The sequence below is a fragment of the Nelumbo lutea genome, chromosome 7, assembly GCF_056320005.1.
Source record: "Nelumbo lutea isolate HS-2025 chromosome 7, American lotus-T2T, whole genome shotgun sequence".
Classification (NCBI taxonomy): Eukaryota; Viridiplantae; Streptophyta; class Magnoliopsida; order Proteales; family Nelumbonaceae; genus Nelumbo; species Nelumbo lutea.
The window spans coordinates 53,160,976-53,179,374 of NC_142690.1; the positions used below are offsets into that span (position 1 = coordinate 53,160,976).

Sequence of the window (18,399 nt, forward strand, 5' to 3'; positions counted from 1 at the left end):
GCCGATGGTTTTTGATTTTTAAATAAATTTACTACAAGACTACCGATTTGTTTCTTTAGGGAAGGCCATCATGGTGTCATTCTCTGTCCAAAGCCGTTGGATTGGAACTTTGACAACGAATACGGGGGCCTACAACTACATCTACAAGTCTACAACCTGGTTTGCTGTAGTTATTGAACGCATTATGCATCCTGTCAAAGTGTCAGCATACACCACACATCAAGAACATTCTAGAAGCCCAGCTGGCCCCGCCATCTGTCAATCCAGTGGGTTGTTGAGTAGCACACAATGTCACAATGTCTCCTAGATCTGCCTATTACCATTGAGGGAGATTCTAAACTTGTCATTGACTGTTTGCCCCACTGTCGTATAATACATTCCTGCCTGTATTGATAACATCTTCCGATATATCATCGAGACTGATAATCATCGGGAAATGTTTTTAATGCATGACAGAGGTGCTGTGGAACGTTGTAGCGCATTGATGTGAACTCTTCATGGAGATTAAGGAATATCATTGAAGAGTGTCATCGTCTTGGCATGCGGATATTAGGTAATGTCATGAAACAAATCAAGCGATAAATTGATTAGCTCATCAGATAGTTAGTGACCAATCATTTTCTTTTAACGAGCTTCCATGGGACCTAGTGTTCATTTGCTTTTGTGATGTTTGGGGACGTACTACTCCCATCCCCTGTTTATCCTTTTGCATTTTATCCATTTATATTCATCTTTCATGCACAGTGGAATATGTAGTAGATACATTTTATACTTTTGCATCATTTTATAATTTGTTTTTAAATAAGATGATTTTGATTTATTTTTAGAACTTATAATAAGAAAAATATTTAGTAATTAAATAAAATTTTAAAAATAGAAAAATGCATTGAAATTACTTAACTACCACCGGAACCCGAGTTGCTATATATAGAGAGAGAAGTTTTGTTACTACAATATTCTTTGGATTTGATGTTTTTTTTTTTTTTCATTTTTTTATAGGGTTAAAGCTATGAGAAATTAAGAGGCAAAAGAGACTAATTTTGGCTCAGGCACAAAGTTAACATCTTGGACCATTGGACCATTAAACCTTACATGCAAAACCTGTTAGGTTGGTTATAGGTTTAGTTCCATTTATTTATTTATTTTTTATTTTTTGATGGTCACTTAGATTTTCCAATATCATCATCATACTCATCCAATTCACACTTGCTACATCATGAAAACATAATGCACATAGATAATAAACAAAATTAGATTGGGTTTTTGTTCGGGTCATGGCTGAGCTGGTCAAGAGAGACATGTGGCTGCTTAGTCATCGCCCAGTCAGCCTAGCCACATTGGCATAGTTCGGCCGGTGGCTTTGCAACACTCTCATTCCACGACATGGGTCAGGCTACACTATTACTGTGGCCCCCCAACCACGTCAACTGCTCGAGGTGCGGATAAGCATAACTACGAATAAAGAGGAGTGGGGAAGACAAATCCGCCGGGGATTAGGACTCTGCCCCGAATACCTCGGCGGGCAACCTCATCCTGACAACCCTGGAAGACTAGTCTGGCCAGGAGACGGATCTTCGACTATAAAAAGGTATTCCATGCTCAAGGTAAGAGATTCTAACTTTTGACATCCATACTACTATTCTATTCGTACCAACATCCTTAAAGCTCGGCCCAACCATCCATCACTTCCTACCTGGGGATAACTCCTCGGACCTCTAACTTTTTCTTTCTTGATCACAGGTCTTGAAGCGCAGCCTCATCATTGAAGCTCGGCACCGCTCTATTGGCAAGGACTATCTGGTTGCTCTCCTCAGTTTGTGCACCACATCGGATTGAGCAGCATCAGATTTGCATCATTTGTGGGAAACACACAAAAAGCCTTTCCCAAAAATCCTTCATTCCTTATCGCGTAATCAAGATGCCCACCAGCCCGAACGATCAACCAAGAAATTCCACAGTCTCCAGTCGCAGTTGATCCTGTGCAGTTCCGAGCAATGTAAGAGAAGGTCAGCAAGATCTTTGAAATGATGCAGAACCTAGGATTTGCGACACCACCCAACAAGACCGTCCCCCCTTATGCCCCGACGTGTACGAAGGATGATCCTCACCTCGAGGACCCCAAAGCGCATCAGACGGACAAAGGAGTAGCGCGGTCCAACCAAGAAAAGCAAGATACAACAAGAAGGTTGCCCCCCTCCATCCGCTCTCATAGCAGGACACACCAAATCACACGGATCCCCGCCAAAGAAAGGCTCGGTAGACGAATGCCGCCCCGCGTGGTCTCCGTTGCCGAGTCTAGCTCCGTGAAAGACCGCACCGCATGCCCTAAGAAGGAAAGGGCAACACACAATGCAGCCCTAGACCATAGAGATAATGAGATTCGGGAACTCTGATAGTGCTTGGAAGAGTTGGAGCGCAGCCAAGGCCAGCGAAGCACGGTGCCGGTTGTAGATCAACCCGCGCAACCAGTTGCGCCAACCACCAAAGAACCACTTTTCACTCAGGAGATTGTCGACGAGGTACCTCCCACAGGATGGCGGGCACCTCAACTTGACAAGTATGACGGAAACGTTGATCTTGCCGATCACATCGAGGCACTGAAGGCTTAGCTAATGTTGCATTGATCTTCTGAGGGCCTGATGTGCAAGGCCCCAGTGGTCACCCTCACGGTCCAGCCCTAACCTGGTATTCCTCTCTACCTCCACGCTCCATAGCGTTGTGGGAGCAGTTGGAAACTCAGTTCCGTGCATAGTTCACAGCGAGTCAAAAGCATCAGAAAATCTCGCCCAACCTCATGCAGGTACGCCAAAGGAAAGCTGAATCTCTTGGGGACTACCTGGCGAGATTCAACAAAGAGGCACTACAGGTCAGAAACCTGAACCATTTCATGGTTGTCACCGTTGTTCAACACAGCCTCTGCCCATTGCCATTCAACTTCTCCATCTCCAAGAACCCTCCACAAACCCTGACCGCACAGATGAGCCATGCGCAAAAATACATCAACGCGGAAGAAGCACAAACACAACTGCGGGACAAATAAGAGAAGCTAGAAGAGATACTGAGGAGCGGAAGTCAAAAAGATCAAACTGAGACCATAAGAGGTAGGATCGCCGACCCAATTGTAGACAACAGACACCTCTACCGACCTATCGGAACTTCACGCCACTGAATATACCGCGGTCTGAAGTTCTGATGCAAATCCGTGACCACAGTTACGTCCAATGACCCGAGAAGATGAAGACACAAGCCAACAAGAGGAATCGCGACAAGTACTGCGAATTCCATAGGGATCACGACCATGACAGAAAACTGCTTCGACCTGCACAACCACATCAAGGACCTGATTAGGCGCAGGTACCTCGGCGTGTTCGTCGACAAGAACGAGAAGCCTGCATAGGAGGAACAACATGCAAAGAATGCTTGGCCACCACCTCGAGCCCCTCCTGCTAGTGTGATCCACGTCATATCGGGAGGAATCGCCACAGGAAGGGAGTGCAGCTCGGGGTGCAAGAAATATGCGTGACTATGTGAAATCGACAGCCGTGGGCACAAAAAGAAACACGACTTGTCTATCACCTTCACCGACGATGATCTCTGGGGAGTCCAAACCCCGCACGACGATACCTTGGTCATCACAGCCAAGGTTGCCAACTTTGAGATGCGGCGGATCAGGGTTGATACGGGTAGTTCCATTGATGTGCTCTTTGAGGATGCATTTGAGAAGCTTGGCATAGACAAAGAGTGCCTCACCCCCGTCAACACTCCCCTAATGGGCTTCTTAGGGGAGTCCCTCTTGCCCACTGGAAGGATAACCCTTCCCTTCTTGATCGGAGATGGTAACATTATTGCAACGGCCATGGTAGACTTCATTGTGGTTCGTTGCCCCTCGTCCTACAACACCATCCTCGGCAGGTCGACCCTCAATGCTTTACAGGCCACGGTCTCAATGTTCCACCTCGCCATGAAGTTTCCCACCGAGTATGGAGTGGGCGTGGCGCGTGGGGACCAAAGAACTGTGTAGCAATGCTACTTGCTCTCTTGTCGAGGACCATGTCCAGCCGCGAAAACATTGATGGACGAAGCCTATGATCTAAGGGACGAGGTGAGAGCACAACATGGCCAACCTGTTGAAGACCTCATCCAAGTGCCGCTCAAAGAAGAAGACCCCGAGAAGATAGCCTAGATCAGCTCTCTCCTAGATCGACCAACTCATTGACGCAATGACAAGCAATGAACTCCTGAGCTTTATGGATGCCTTATCGGGGTACAATCAGATCCGAATGCACCATGATCACCATGAGAAAACAACTTTCATCATTGACCACGGCTTATATTGCTACAAGGTGATGCCCTTTGGCCTCAAGAATGCCGGCACCACTTACCAACGACTGGTGAATGAGGTGTTCAAGGATCATCTCGACCGAAACGTGGAAGCATACGTCGACGACATGCTCATGAAGAGCAAAAAGGTCGAGCACCACCTTGTTGACATAAAAGAAGTCTTCGGTACCCTCAAGAAGTACAAGATGAAGCTAAGCCCAACCAAATGTGCTTTCGGGGTCGGCTTGGGTAAATTCTTGGGGTTCATGGTGACACATAGGGGGATTGAGGAAAATCCAGAGAAAATACAAGCCATCCTCGACATGCAATTGCCCCGAACTCATAAAGATGTGCAACGACTCACCGGTAGAGTAGCTGCCCTCAGTAGGTTCATGTTTAAATCCGTGGATTGGTGTCTACCCTTCTTCAAAGCCCTCAAGCGATCGAAGGACTTCTAGTGGACCAAGGAATTCGAATGGTCCTCTCCTCACCAAACCGAGCCCAGGGGATGAGCAATTTCTCTACCTCTCAGTCGGGAACGAGGTCGTCAGCTCGGTACTGGTTAAGGAGGAAGATCAGGTACGGAGGACGATCTACTATACTAGCAAAGTCCTTAGTGGTGCAGAAACCTGGTACTCCAACTTGGAGAAAATGGCACTGACATTGGTCACCTCGACTAGGAAGCTCAGGCCATATTTCCAAGCCCACAACATCAAAGTGCTCATTGACCATCCCCTCAAGCAGGTTCTTCAAAAGCCAAAAGCATTTGGCCGCCTAATCAAGTGGAGCGTAGAGCTTAGTGAGTTCAATGTTGAGTATGCACCCCATCCCGTGATCAAGGCCCAGTCTCTGACGGACTTCATTGCCAAGTGTGCCTTTACTTTCGAAGACCCGGCCCTGCCACCACAAATATGGACTACTCCACAAACAATTACTGGAGAGACACCCTTTAGCTTGACCTACGAGGCCGAGGCCATGGTGCCCGTGGAAATAGGCTCTCTGAGTCTTCATATTGAGCTTTTTGATAAAGACCATAACAACGAAGACCTCCGCGCAGAGTTGGATTTAGTGGAAGAAGCCCGAGACTGAGCACATGTCAAAATGGTGGCACAACAATAGAGGATGGCGAAGTACTATGATTCCAAAGTTAGAAGATTTGAGTTCAAGATAGGCGACCTCGTCCTCTGCAAAGTCATCGTACCCGCACCCGAGAAAGGCAAGCTCAGGCCAAATTGGGAAGGCCATACAAAGTCACTAGAGTGCTTGTTCCGGGCACCTATAGACTTGAAGACCTCGATGGCCGACCAATATTGATGAGTTGGAACACGAGGTATCTACGGATGTACTACCAATAATTTGATTATTAATGCGGAGTGTTTTATTTGAGCCACATGTTTGATTTCCCGATGCGTCGCACACACATGCACCGCACCAGATTGCACACATACCACACTACACATGCCACGCAACACTCCCGTTGCTCAGCACACCAAGCCGACCCAGATGATCTATGAATGGTCTGGGCCCATGATGTGTAGCTCGGCAGCGCATTGCTGACTAAGTAATTTAACTCGGCTGTCGACGACCGAGCCTAAGGTGGAGAAGAACACCCCCACCCATCAAGGCCTGTGGGCGGTCATTGAACTCCACTCGATCAACTACCATCAGTTAGAGCTAGTTGAGGAATGGCCAGCCCTAGAAGAGCCCCAAAAGCTCTCGAGACCAGAAACCGAGCATCCCAAACATGAGTGCTCAGAACATACTCCAGCCCCGCTGGCCAGAGATTGAAGATCTGTGGGGGGATCAATGGCATCGTCTTCCTTGCCATCTTCACCATTCTCTCCATTCTCATCTTTGTCAGCCTCCTCTTCAAGGTTGTCTGAAGCAGGGGGAGTCTCCAAGTCATACACCTCCCAAGACCGTGCAATCTTGGCCAGCTCTGGACAGTGGTGCAGTGCCCTCCTACGGAATACATTGAACCTAGTCTCTTAGGAAGCCGTGGCATACTAATCCATCTCCTGCTTAAGCTCCTCCGAGGCCTTGTACTACACCACTGCCACTTCATCGGCCTCTCACTTCACTCGCTCCCTTTCCGCCTTCAGCTCAGTAATCTCCTGCCTCAGGCTATGAACCGTGTTTGCCTGCTCAGCTACCTCCTTCTCTAGCACGGCCGACTGCTCTCCTGCCGTCTGAAGCTCGACCAACTGAGCCTTCTGTTGTAGGAACTCAGAGTGCTCCGTCTCGTACATTACCCGTAGATGCCAGAGGCGGTCGACTAGAGCAATAGTCAAGCACACATTCTATGGACGCAAGAGGCATTGTCAGCATAAAGAAACCTATTCAAAGCAACAAAAGCAGTCATTAACTCACCTGAGCTGTAGCCTGAATAAGCGAACACTCCAAGCGCCGCTCCCAGTGGTTATGGCCTCCTCAGATATGTAATCCGTCATCATACCTTGGAGCAGTTGCTCGGGAACCCCTGGGGTTTCCAACTCATCCCTGGTATGGACCGACCAATGCGGAATGTGGATATCCGAGTTGTTGCCTCTAACCTCGGTCTGCGAAGGAGCGGCAACCCAACAGACCTTCACGAGATCTACAACAACTACATCCTCATCATCATTTCCTCATTTCCGAACTCTCTTTTGGCGACGAGACACCCTCTCAGAAGACCTCGATGAAGGAACCGTCGTGGGGGAACTTGCGACGATGCACTAACTTAGCTCTACCTTTTCCGGTGCTCCCTCTTGCGATGGATAATCTCTTCCTCGGTGCCATCTCAACAACTGCAACATGGAAGCAGAGCTATTAGTACAAGGTCATGCAAGTAAGTAAATAAGCATAATTGAATAAGTACGACAAAGCAACGAAAAGAACAGACCGATCACCCCACGCATCAACTCGGCGAGCATCAACATCTCTGTGCATGTATAAGCCACCACATCTATCTCGTAAATCATGCTAAGAGCCGACCTCTCCTCCCAGGTGAGCACTGATCGTAGAGGCTAGGGCACTTTCATTCTCAGCACCTGTAGTGCAACAAAAAGGGAGAATCCCCCCAGGACAATGCACAAAGAAGAAACTCTCCTTCCAATGCTTCATAGAACTGGGGGCTCCGACCAACACCTTGACGTTCTTCCTAGTTGAAAGGTAATAATACCCCTACTGGTGATGCTTTAGCTAAAGAAGGAAGCTCACCATGCCTAGGGTCAGCTCGTGTCACGAACGACGCAGTAAGACATGAGGGCAAACAAAAACCTAAAGGAGTTCGACATTAGTTGCATCGGAAATACCCGATACCACCCAGGCACCCCAGCGATCCCTTCATTCAAAGGAAACCTCAGCCTGGCTTCCAAACTGTGCTCACACACACATATCTCGCCGGGCTGCGGGCACCTCATTCAAACTTCCTTAGGGATATCGTACATAGCTCGGATCTGAGCCATATCCTCAAGGGTTAAGAAACAGGGTGTGGTCCCAAACCGATGATCAGCCCACAAGGGAAACTCTACCTCTACCCTCGAAGGACCAACCTCGGCCTTCTCAACCTTGGAAGAATCAGGCTCCTCGACCTCGGCAGCCTCAAAATCCCCCATCCCCGACTCATAGTCGAAGTTGCTAGAACCCGAGGAAGAATCAGAAATAGAAGAAGAACGAGAGGATGAGGAAGACATCTTACCAAACTTGAACCCGAGGAACAAACGCAGAAGCTAAGCAACACAACAACGCCTTGTTGAGCAATCGAAGCAATCCCTCTCGCAAACAACAAAGGAGGAAGTCCCGTCCACCCCTTCTTATAACCCCTAGGAATGCGAATCGACGCCAAACCAATGGCTCGGACCAAGCGCCGCCCTAACAAAGCTCAGGAATACCAATCGACGCGACTGTTACTACATGCGCAAGGCCTTTGGAACCAAAGCAATGACCTTGACAAGAAACATTCTGAGCATTAATTGCCCTGATTCGCCCTTCAGCATTGGTCCAAGCAACGCCGTGGATGCCCAGGGTTCACCTAGGACCACCGGTCCAATTAACTCCCCGGGTCTCCTCAGGATACAGACCAAGGGAGGCCATGCTATGCCTCGGCCGAGCACTCCACTCTTCGACTTCAGAATTGAGGGAGTGGTGTTCGGATTCCAAAATTTCAAGAGCAAGTTCCTCAGCCGAAGAACAGAAGCTCGGCACAGCATTTCCAAGCATCAGATGCCTCGACACCTTCCTCAACACAATATTGCCGAGCATCAGAGGGGCTCAGGCTTTAAAGCCCGACTTGATGCCTTGACCCCTTCCTTGGGGTAATGTCGTTGAGTATCATCGAAGCTCAGCCTCCACCGGTGCAGCGGAGCCCTTCCTCGACACCCGGTTGAGCTAAACCCCCAACTTCGGAGCTCAGGGCACCATGGCCAAGCATCACAATAGCCTCAACACCGAAGCTTGGCCTCCACTAGGAATCGGAATGCCCTTCCTCAATACCCGGCCAAGCTAAGCGACCACACAACATTTTAGCCGAGGAACGAAGAGCCCTTCCTCGGCTCCACCAGGAAGACGAACCTCGAAGCTCATCTCGACACCTTGGTGCCCTGCCGAGCTATACGACCACGCAACACTTCGACCGAGCACTCCCCTTCCCCGGCTCCAAAACTGGGGGAGTGGTGTTCGGATTCCGTAGTTACAATTCTTGGAGTTCTACAGCCGACGATTGAAGGACTCCTTGACCACAACCCACATTGCGTGGACCTCACATTCTGGCAAACACCGAGGAACATCAAATGGACTAGATACTCTGCCAGACTTCAACTAGACTTTGACTAGGAGTTTCTTAGCCGAGGAACAAGGCATCCTGCCACACTACACCTCAGCCGAACACCTCATGCCTCGACTTTAGAACTGGGGGAGTGGTGTTCGGGTCATGGATGATTTGGTTTAGAGAGACACATGGCCGCCTAGTCATTGCTCGGTCAGCCCATCCACGTCTGCATAGCTCGACCAGCTTTGCAGGACACTCATTCCATGGCCTAGGCCGGGCTATGCTATTATTGAGGCCCCCTATCTTATTCCCCCGGCCACGTCAGCTACTCGTGGTGCGAATAAGCATAACTATGAATAAAGAGGAGTGGGGAAGACAACTCCGTCGGGGATTAGGACTCTACCCCGAATACTTCGATGGGCAACCTCATCCCGACAACCCCATAAGCCCAGTCCGACCAGGAGATGGATCTTCGGCTATAAAAAGGTATTCCATGCTCAAGGTAAGGGATTCCAACTTCTGACACCCATACTGCTATTCTGCTCGGACCAACATCCCTATAGCTTTGCCCATCCATCGATCACCTCTTACTGACTTGAGCATTGAAGTACCTACCTGGGGATAACTCCTCGGGCCTCTGACTTTTTCTTTTCTTGATCACAGGTCTTGAAGCGTGGCATCGTCCTTGTAGCTCGACACTACCTTGTTAGAAAGGACTATCTGATTGCTTTCCTCAGTTCGTGCATCACCTCGGATTGAACAACATCAGACTAGATTTTCCACCCAAAAAATGAAGTTTACCAACAATTTTGTTTTCACGTTTATGAAATTTATCAGAAAAAAAAACAAGTTGGCTTTATTTCAAAATAATACACTTTTAATTTTTAAACCACAAAACCATAGGTTTTTTCAAGAAAATGTTTTTGGTGAACAAAATTAATCAAACCAGCTGGTTTGTTTTATTTTCCATAAATTTCTACCAATACGGATTTATTGAATTTCTTTCTTCTACTCAAAATGCAGTCGGAAAATGAGAGCTAGGTTTAGTCCATTTGCATATTCAATAAAGCAAAACCACAAGAAACGCGAGAGTTCAATCTATAGAAATCTCATTATAATCTCGGTAACTATAACAAACTCATGCCCAAAAATTTAATAACTGAATAAATCAATCTCCTTAAAGATGGAAACTTGAAATTTCCCACCAAGCCCAGTTCATCTATTCCTCTTCTCAGAACAAAACTATGTAGCCACACCTGGCCCTGACCACCAGTAGTAGCACACGTGCACGTGGCAGGCTGCGGTGTTCAGAACGGACCCAATGAGGGTGTGTTTAGAGCAGAGGTTGGCGCGTGATCCGAAGTCAATGGTACAGTCGCACATGGAGGCCTCAAGGTAAACATCTAGAATCTAGACCTAAGAAATTTGAGAGCTCTCCAATTTCCCTTGTGGTCTCATCAGAATGTTCTCACCTCAAGCATCATCCACCTTGCACTGCACCCAAATTAACTTGATCGTTAGAGTCTCTGCCTCGGATACTCACCCGAGGCCTATAACATTCTCTCATCCTTGCTCCTCGCAGGACGGACCTATCAGTCCTCAGCTAACCTAGGCCTCAGACTACTCGGCCAACCTAAGCCTCAAACTACTTGACCACACCTTGGCTTGGAAGCAAATTAACAATATTGCCCTTAGTCCATTCTAAACAGTAACAATTGACACCGTCAGTGAGAAATATCATTAAGACTTCCTTTAGCTTAACTCACTATAAGAAACTCGAACAGTAACACCTAAGCTTCAGCCGACATGACAATAAACACCGGAAACACTCAAAACTTGGTCACCATGGACCAACTCCAAGTGATTTTACTAATCCACTAATCACCTTCAAATCCTATCCCATCACTCTCAAAGGCACTATCTAATACCTTAACACATGGACTCCCTTTAATAGACATGCGACAACCAATCACGTGTACCACGTCAGCTATGCAATGAAACCGATGTAAAACCATATATAAATGGATGCATTGATTTTCCTAGTAATAAAAACCATTAACTTATTATAATAAGTGAAGCTGGTTTGCCTGAGTGGTTAAGGGGGAAGACTTAAGATCTTCTGTACATAAAGTACGCATGGGTTCGAACCCCATAGCCAGCATTAGAAAAATAATTAAAAGTATATCATTTATATTTTTTGATAACTAAGGAGAATTTATAAGTGTTAAATTCCTTTTTTCTTTTTCAAACTATATGAACAACTAGGGGTGTCAATTGGACTGGATTTGGTCCAATCCGATCCAGTCCAATATGAGTCCATTATAAATGGACCAGGTCCAATCCAATCCAAAGAATGTTTTGGACCAATTTGGACTAGTCCAATTCAATGTCTGGACCGTTGTTCAAATTCATTTTGATTTATATTGGTTTCAACCCAAATCCAGTCCATTGACACATATTTTTATCTTATATCAATGAACCACATATTAGCTTAATCCAACCCAATCCAATATAAATTTGTTACAGATGCATCAGGTCCAACCCAATCTAATAAATATTTTGGACCAGACTAGTCCAATCCAATATGTCTTGTTGATCTGTCTAGTCCGTCCAAATTAATTTTGGATTGGACGGGGTCCAATCCAAACTGGTGCATTGACACCCTTATAAACAACCATCAGCTTCCCCTACCACCCATGCACCGCTGTCTGGTACAAAGAATAAAGTTGTGGTTTACAACAAAAAGATGCTACTACGACTATTGAATTTTTGTGATTGCAAGTTTGCAACTATAATTTTGTTTGTTGGGTTCTGATGGAGCGCAATCCGGCCGGTCTTAGCTGTCAACGATTTCGCCTCTGGCTGGGGCGAGGGGGAGCCTGAAACGGAGAAGATGAGGGAACTTCAGGGGGAACTCGGTGAGATAACTCCGAAGCTCAAGTTAGTATTCTCTCAAAGGCAAAGTAAAGACCAGATGGCGCAAAGTTCACATACGTTGTTGTTGGGGGTAGGGGGGCTTTTATAACCACTTCGCGCACTCACTCCGAAGCCCCTATCAGATCAGATATGATTACCCTTGCTTCTGTCAGTTCGGGTGTCATCCTTTCTGCTGGGATAGAACCGCCATTGCTCTTTGTCAGAGTTGTCTCTGTAACTGGAGATGGCGGTGTCAGGAGGCGATGGCAGGTGGCCGTTTTGGGTGCGGCCGTCAAGCGTCAGATCCCAAGTCAGTCAGGTGCGCCGCCCTTGGGTACGAAATTCCTCGGTGTTAGGCGTGGTACGGTTTGTTTGGTTTTGGCATCCTGAGAGTGATGTGGTGGAGTGGTGAGCGAGGCGAAGTCTTGAGTTCGGAGGTATGACCTGTATCTGTAGGGCAGGCCAGTTCGGCGAGGTGTGTCCCGAACTGCCATAGGACAGGCCAGTTCGGCGAGGTGTGTCCCGAACTGCCATAGGGCAGGCCAGTTCGATGAGGCGTGTCCCGAACTGCAAGCGGGCCAGTTCGGCGAGGTGTGCCCCGAACTGCTACATGCAGGCCAGCTCGGGTTACTGTCTGGCTTGGGGCCGAAGGGAGAGTTCGGGCTCTTAGTAGGGAGTTCGGATTGCAGGCAGGGGAGTTCAGTCTGCTGGTTTCTCCCCTTGGTGCTTGCGCCTTAGGCATGCTTTTGTGCTGAGCTGTTGCCTTTGCCACGTGTTGCGTAACTATGAGGTCAGGCCAAATCTTCCTTCATCGATTGCCCCCCACTCCTCGTGCCAAGGGTCTTGCCCTAGCGCGGGGAGTTTGCGAGGTGGTAGGTGGATTTGTCCCGTTCTTCGAATCTTGATTGTGCGAGGTGCTTTCCCAGGGTTCTTCGATTTTTCGGAGCGTCCGAAAAGGCGGGAGACGTGTCTACCTGCTCATAAATGTTGACGGACGTGGCAACGCGCGTTTATTTTAAATTTCAAAAAAATCGCGCCGTTGGAACATGACAGTGGGTCTTTTAATTTTGAAAAAAGCGTGTCACTGCCGTTTTGAGGAGACGTGCACTGGCAGTTGTCAGTTGTAGAGAGACGTGCGGCGCATTGTCAGTTTTAGAAAGACATGCGCCGACGCGTCATCGGTTTCAAAAAGACGTGCGCTGACGTTTCGTTCATTTCGGAGAGACATGCGCCAATCACATCTCGATATCAGGGGACGTGTGGCCAGCGCGAATGCGGGCCATCGGATTGGCTTTGATCTGTACTGTTGGTTCTTGGTTACTGTAGCTATAAATAGTAGGGGACCCCTGTCGATTTGTCACTTCTGCGGTTTGCTTCTTGAGCTCGCGTCCAGGCCTTTCAGTTCGCGTCTAGGCTTGTTACTTCGCCTTCAAGGTTTTTTGGCTTGTTCTAGTTTCCGGAGCCTTCAAAACTTTCTTCCGGTGAGTACCTTCCTGAATCCACCTTTTCTCCTCGATGTCTAGCTTTGATAGTTTAGACGATTCTTCGAGTAGGACTGATGTAGGTTCTACGAACCGAGTCGTATCCCCCGATTGCCTTAGTGATCCTGAGGTGAAACTTGAGGATGACCTCGAACCCATAGGCCGAGCCGCTTCGAGCAATTTGGCGTCTACCTCTCATCGATGTCAGATGCTAGACAGGTTTGGTCCTTCGACCATGACGCCCGAGGGGCTCCAATCTCTACTTATCTCTTACAATCTGCCTGGGGGGTACACCTATTTCATTCCTTCGGGTAGCTTTCATTGGGAACACGGTCCTGATGAGATCATGATTTTTCGAGAGCAGCTCACTACAGGGCTGCGACTGCCTTTCCACCCCCTTCTCGTCGAGGTCATAAACCACTTCGGTGTTACCATTGGCTAGCTTCATCCAAACTCTATTTGGAACCACTTCGGTGCACTCGACTATAAAATCTGCTAAGGCTTGAGCCTTAATTTCGGTCCGTGGTTTGTACTGGAGATCGTACTCACTGAGTTCGATGGCCCACTTCGTCAGCTGACCGGAGACCTCGGGCTTCAGCAAGACTTGTCTTAGGGGTTTGTTGGTTAAGACGACGACGATGTGAGCTTGGAAGTACAGGCGGAGTTTTCGAGCTGAAATCACCAGTGCATATGCTATTTTTTCTATCTACGGGTATCTCGTCTTTGCTCCCTGTAGAATTTTACTAACGTAATAGACGGGCCGCTGGACCCGATCTACTTCCTTTATTAGTACCAAACTGACCACCTCGTCACTCGCCGAGAGGTACAGTTCTAAGACCTCGCCCTCCTCGGGTTTGGCTAAGGTTGGCACAGTGGCGAGGTAGGTTTTTAGCTCATCGAACGCGAGCTGGCAATCTCAAGTACATTCAAACCCTTTGCCTTTGATTGCCTTAAAGAAAGGCAGGCAGCGGTTTGCCGATTTGGACATGAAGCGGCTTAGAGCGGCTATGTGGCCGTTTAGCCTCTGAACCTCTTTTACCTTCCGGGGTGGTCTCATATAAAGGATGGCCTTTATTTTGTCCGGGTTGGCCTCAATGCCGCGTTGGTTGACAATGTACCCTAGAAACTTACCCGAGGTGACACCGAAGACACACTTGTTTGGGTTTAGCCTCATTCTATATTGACGCAGAATTTGGAAGACAAAATCTAAGTCTTTTATTAATTCCTGCGTGAACTGTGTTTTGACGACCATGTCGTCTACATAACATTCTACTTTCATGTCAATTAAGGGCCGAAAAAGCTTATTTACAAGTCTTTGGAATGTCGCCCCAGCATTCTTTAGTCCGAAGGGCATGACCTTGTAATAGTACAGGCCAAACTTAGTTATGAAGTTGTTTTTTTCTTCGTCGTACTGGTCCATCTTGATTTGGTTGTAGCCTGAGTATGCATCCAAGAAGCTTAGTAGCTCATGTCCCGAGGTCGCGTCCTCTAGGTGGTCAATTCGGGGCAAGGGGAAGTAGTCTTTTGGGCAAGCTCAGTTCAGGTCGGTGTAGTCGACGCACATGCGCCACTTGCCGTTAGCTTTTTTCACCATCACTGGGTTGGCTACCCAGCTCGGGTAATGAACTTCCCTTATGAAGTCCGCTGCGAGGAGCTTTTCGACTTCTTCGTCGACTACCCTCCAACGCTCCGGGGCTAAGTTGCGTTTCTTCAGTCTAATGAGTCTGACTACAAGGTCAGTGTTAAATTTGTGTGTTATAAGGCCAGAGTCAATGCCGGACATATCCGCTGTAGACCATGCAAAAATATCTAAATTTTGAAGTAAGAAACTCACCAGTTTGGTTCGTAGAGGCTCCTTAACGGAAGCACCGATCTGTAGCGTTCGTGCCGGATCTGTAGTCGAGGTCGGGACTGCGACTGTTTCCTCAATGGGCGAAGCTCGTTCCTCGCCCTGCTCCGCAGGCTGCTCCAGTTCGAGGTTGTCGGCTGCCTTGGTTTTTCCCTTTAGGGCGGCAACATAGCATTCGCGGGACTCAAGTTGGTCGCCCCGCGCTACCCCCACACCGAAGTCCGTGGGAAACTTCATTGCTAGATAATAGGTGGAGACCACTGCGTGCAGAATGTGTGTAATTGGCCGCCCTATTATGGCGTTGTATGGGGAGGGGTGGCGACCACCAGGAAATCGTGGTCGAGTCTTACCGCGCACGGCCATGTGCCGACTTCCACAGGTACTGTTATCTTCCCCAGGGGCCTGACTTCCTCTCCGTTGAAGCCCACTATAGGAGTGTGCGCGGGCTTCAACTCGCTTTTCTACAACTGTAATTGGTCAAACGCCGATTTGAAGAGGATGTCCGCCGAACTGCCTGAGTCCACAAGTACATGCTGGAGTTCAAAGTCGTTGATCCTTAGTTCTATGACGAGCACGTTGTCGTGGGGATAGTGAACACCTCGTGCATCGTCTTTTATGAAAAAAGAACGGTTCTTCTGTCTTCGGCCTCTTTGGAGGGTCTGCTCCTCTCGGGCTGCCTCGCAAACTGATGTTCATGCTGTTGCCGAAGTGCAACCTGCTACCACCGAACTGCCCACTATTACGTGGATGGTTCCCCGAACTGGCCTCTCTTTTGGGGGAGGTCGCTGCAAGGCTTCAGCCGGTTTGCTGCTCGACTCGAGGGCATCCTTTCCGTGTTCCCCTTGCCGACCTGCTTTATTACTATTGTCATTATGTACAAAATTTCTCAAGTACCTGCGACGAATGAGTCCCTCTATCTCATCCCGGAGATTATTACATTGCTCGGTACTATGACCATGATCCTTATGAAAACTACAATATAGATTTTTGTTCCTTTCGTTTGGGTTGCTCTTTAGGCAAGGTGGCCACTTTATGTAGGGGGCGTCCTTGATCATCATCAAGATCTCAGTCCGTCTTGTGTTCAACGGCATGTAATCCGTCCAAACTGCTAAGGGAGCTCGGGTCGGCTGGCTTGGCTTCGCCTCTCGGGTCTGGCTTCTTTTGTTGCCTGGGTTGGAGGGCTCGCCTTCTCTTTTTTTTTCAACCCTGCCTTTGGTTCTTTGGTTGATCTCTTCCTCTATTCTCATGAACTTGTCCGCCAGCTTGAGGAAGTCGGCCACGGTTGCTGGCTGGCTGGCCACCATGCGCCATTTGAATTCTTTGTGCGTTACCCCTCTTTTGGCCGCTGCGAGCTGTACCACGTGGTCTAACCATGGGATCTGCAAGTATGCTTCATTGAACCGCTTGATGTAGCTCCGGATGGGTTCTCCTTCTCTTTGGATTACCCCAAAGATACTTTCCTCGGTTTTGGGGCACCGCTTGCTGGTAACAAAGTGTGCAGTGAAGATCTGCACGAACTGGGCCCAACTTCTTATTGTCCCGAAAGCTAGGTTCCGGTACCAGGTGCAGACCACCCCCTGAAGGTGGTGGTGAAGGCCACGCACATGCATGACTCGCTGGCCCTAGCGAGGTGCATTTGTGACTGGAATGCTTCGACGTGGTCGTTGGGGTCAAAGGACCCATCATACTTGTCCAGAGATGGAAGTTTGAAGTCTCTGGGCAAGGGGACTGCCAGAAGTTCCGATGAAAGGGGGGAAGGAACTTAGAGAATTGGGATGGTTTTTACCTCGTCCGAGCTCGTCTCTTCCTTGTCTCTGAGCTCGGGCAGGAAACGGGTAGTAGTTCGGTGACTTCGTCGACGCCTTCTTTGAGCGGGCATGGTGCTGGCGCTGTTGGCCTCCGTGTTGCTGAGCTCGATGGACCCAGAATGCTGGCCTGCTACTAGGGCGCTGAACCGGTTCTCCGTGAGTGGGAACTCGGGCTTGGAGCACCGAGGTGACTTTGTGGGCGAGGTTCCTGACCCATCCGCGAGCTGCGAGGCGGGGTTGATTTTTCTTTGCTTTCAGCCTAGGGATGAGGCCTGGCTATTAGGGGGGTTCTGAGGTTGGGAAGCTTCTCCTCGGTGAGGCCGTCCACCTTGAGGGGAGGCCTTAACCGGCTTCAAAATAGGGTGCCGGGGGTGAGCAGTGATTGGTTTAGGTGTAGCTGAGGGAACTGCTGCTGGTAATAGTGCTGGGAGAGGTGGTGCAGTACCTGGTGTTGCTGGAGTTGGTGCTGCTGGAATTGTTGCATTTGGGCTTGCATTGCCCGCATGCATTGCATTAGATCGTCCAGCTGGTTTTGGCGGGTTGCTAGTGGGACAGCAGTTGGTTCAGCGAAGTTCGTTTCAATAGGGAGTGGAAGAGGGATGTTCAACGAAGGAGGGTTCAGGGGCGCCACTGCTTGTGGCACATTCAAACTGGGGATCCCATCCACTGAAAGAGGGATAGTGAACTGCCCAATGCACACCACGGGAACATGGAGTTTCTCTCCGGTGGTGGCCGTTTCTGTTCCACGTCCGACACTGTTGGAGGAGGCCATGGGTGTTGGAGTTTTTGAAAGAAGGGTAGGTAAGAGAGATTTAGAGGGAGGCTTTTAGAAGCGTTCCCACAGTCGGCGCCAATTGATGGAGCACAATCCGGCCGGTCTTAGCTGTCAACGATTTCCCCTCTGACTGGAGCGACGGGGAGCCTGAAATGGAGAAGATGAGGGAACTACGGGGGGAACCCAGTGAGATAACTCAAAAGCTCAAGTTAGTATTCTCTCAAAGGCAAATTAAAGACTAGATGGCGCAAAGTTCACATACCTTGCTGTTGGGGGTAGGGGGCCTTTTATAACCACTTCGCACACTCACTCAGAAGCCCCTGTCAGGTCGGGTATGATTACCCTTGCTTTTGTCAGTTTTGGTGTCGTCCTTTCTGCCGAGACAGAACCACCACTGCTCTTTGTCAGAGCCGTCTCTGTAACTGGAGATGGCGGTGTCAGGAGGCGGTGGTAGGTGGCCGTTTGGGGTGCGATTGTCAAGCGTAAGATCCCAAGTCAGTCAA

At 48.8% G+C, this 18,399-nt stretch overlaps 1 non-coding gene across 1 annotated transcript; it reads left to right on the top strand.

The window, feature by feature from the left end:
* Positions 1 to 11,144: 11,144 nt before the first annotated feature.
* TRNAL-UAA (transfer RNA leucine (anticodon UAA)) lies at positions 11,145 to 11,228 on the top strand. The gene has a single exon. It is a non-coding gene; the product is annotated as a tRNA-Leu (tRNA).
* Positions 11,229 to 18,399: the final 7,171 nt, after the last annotated feature.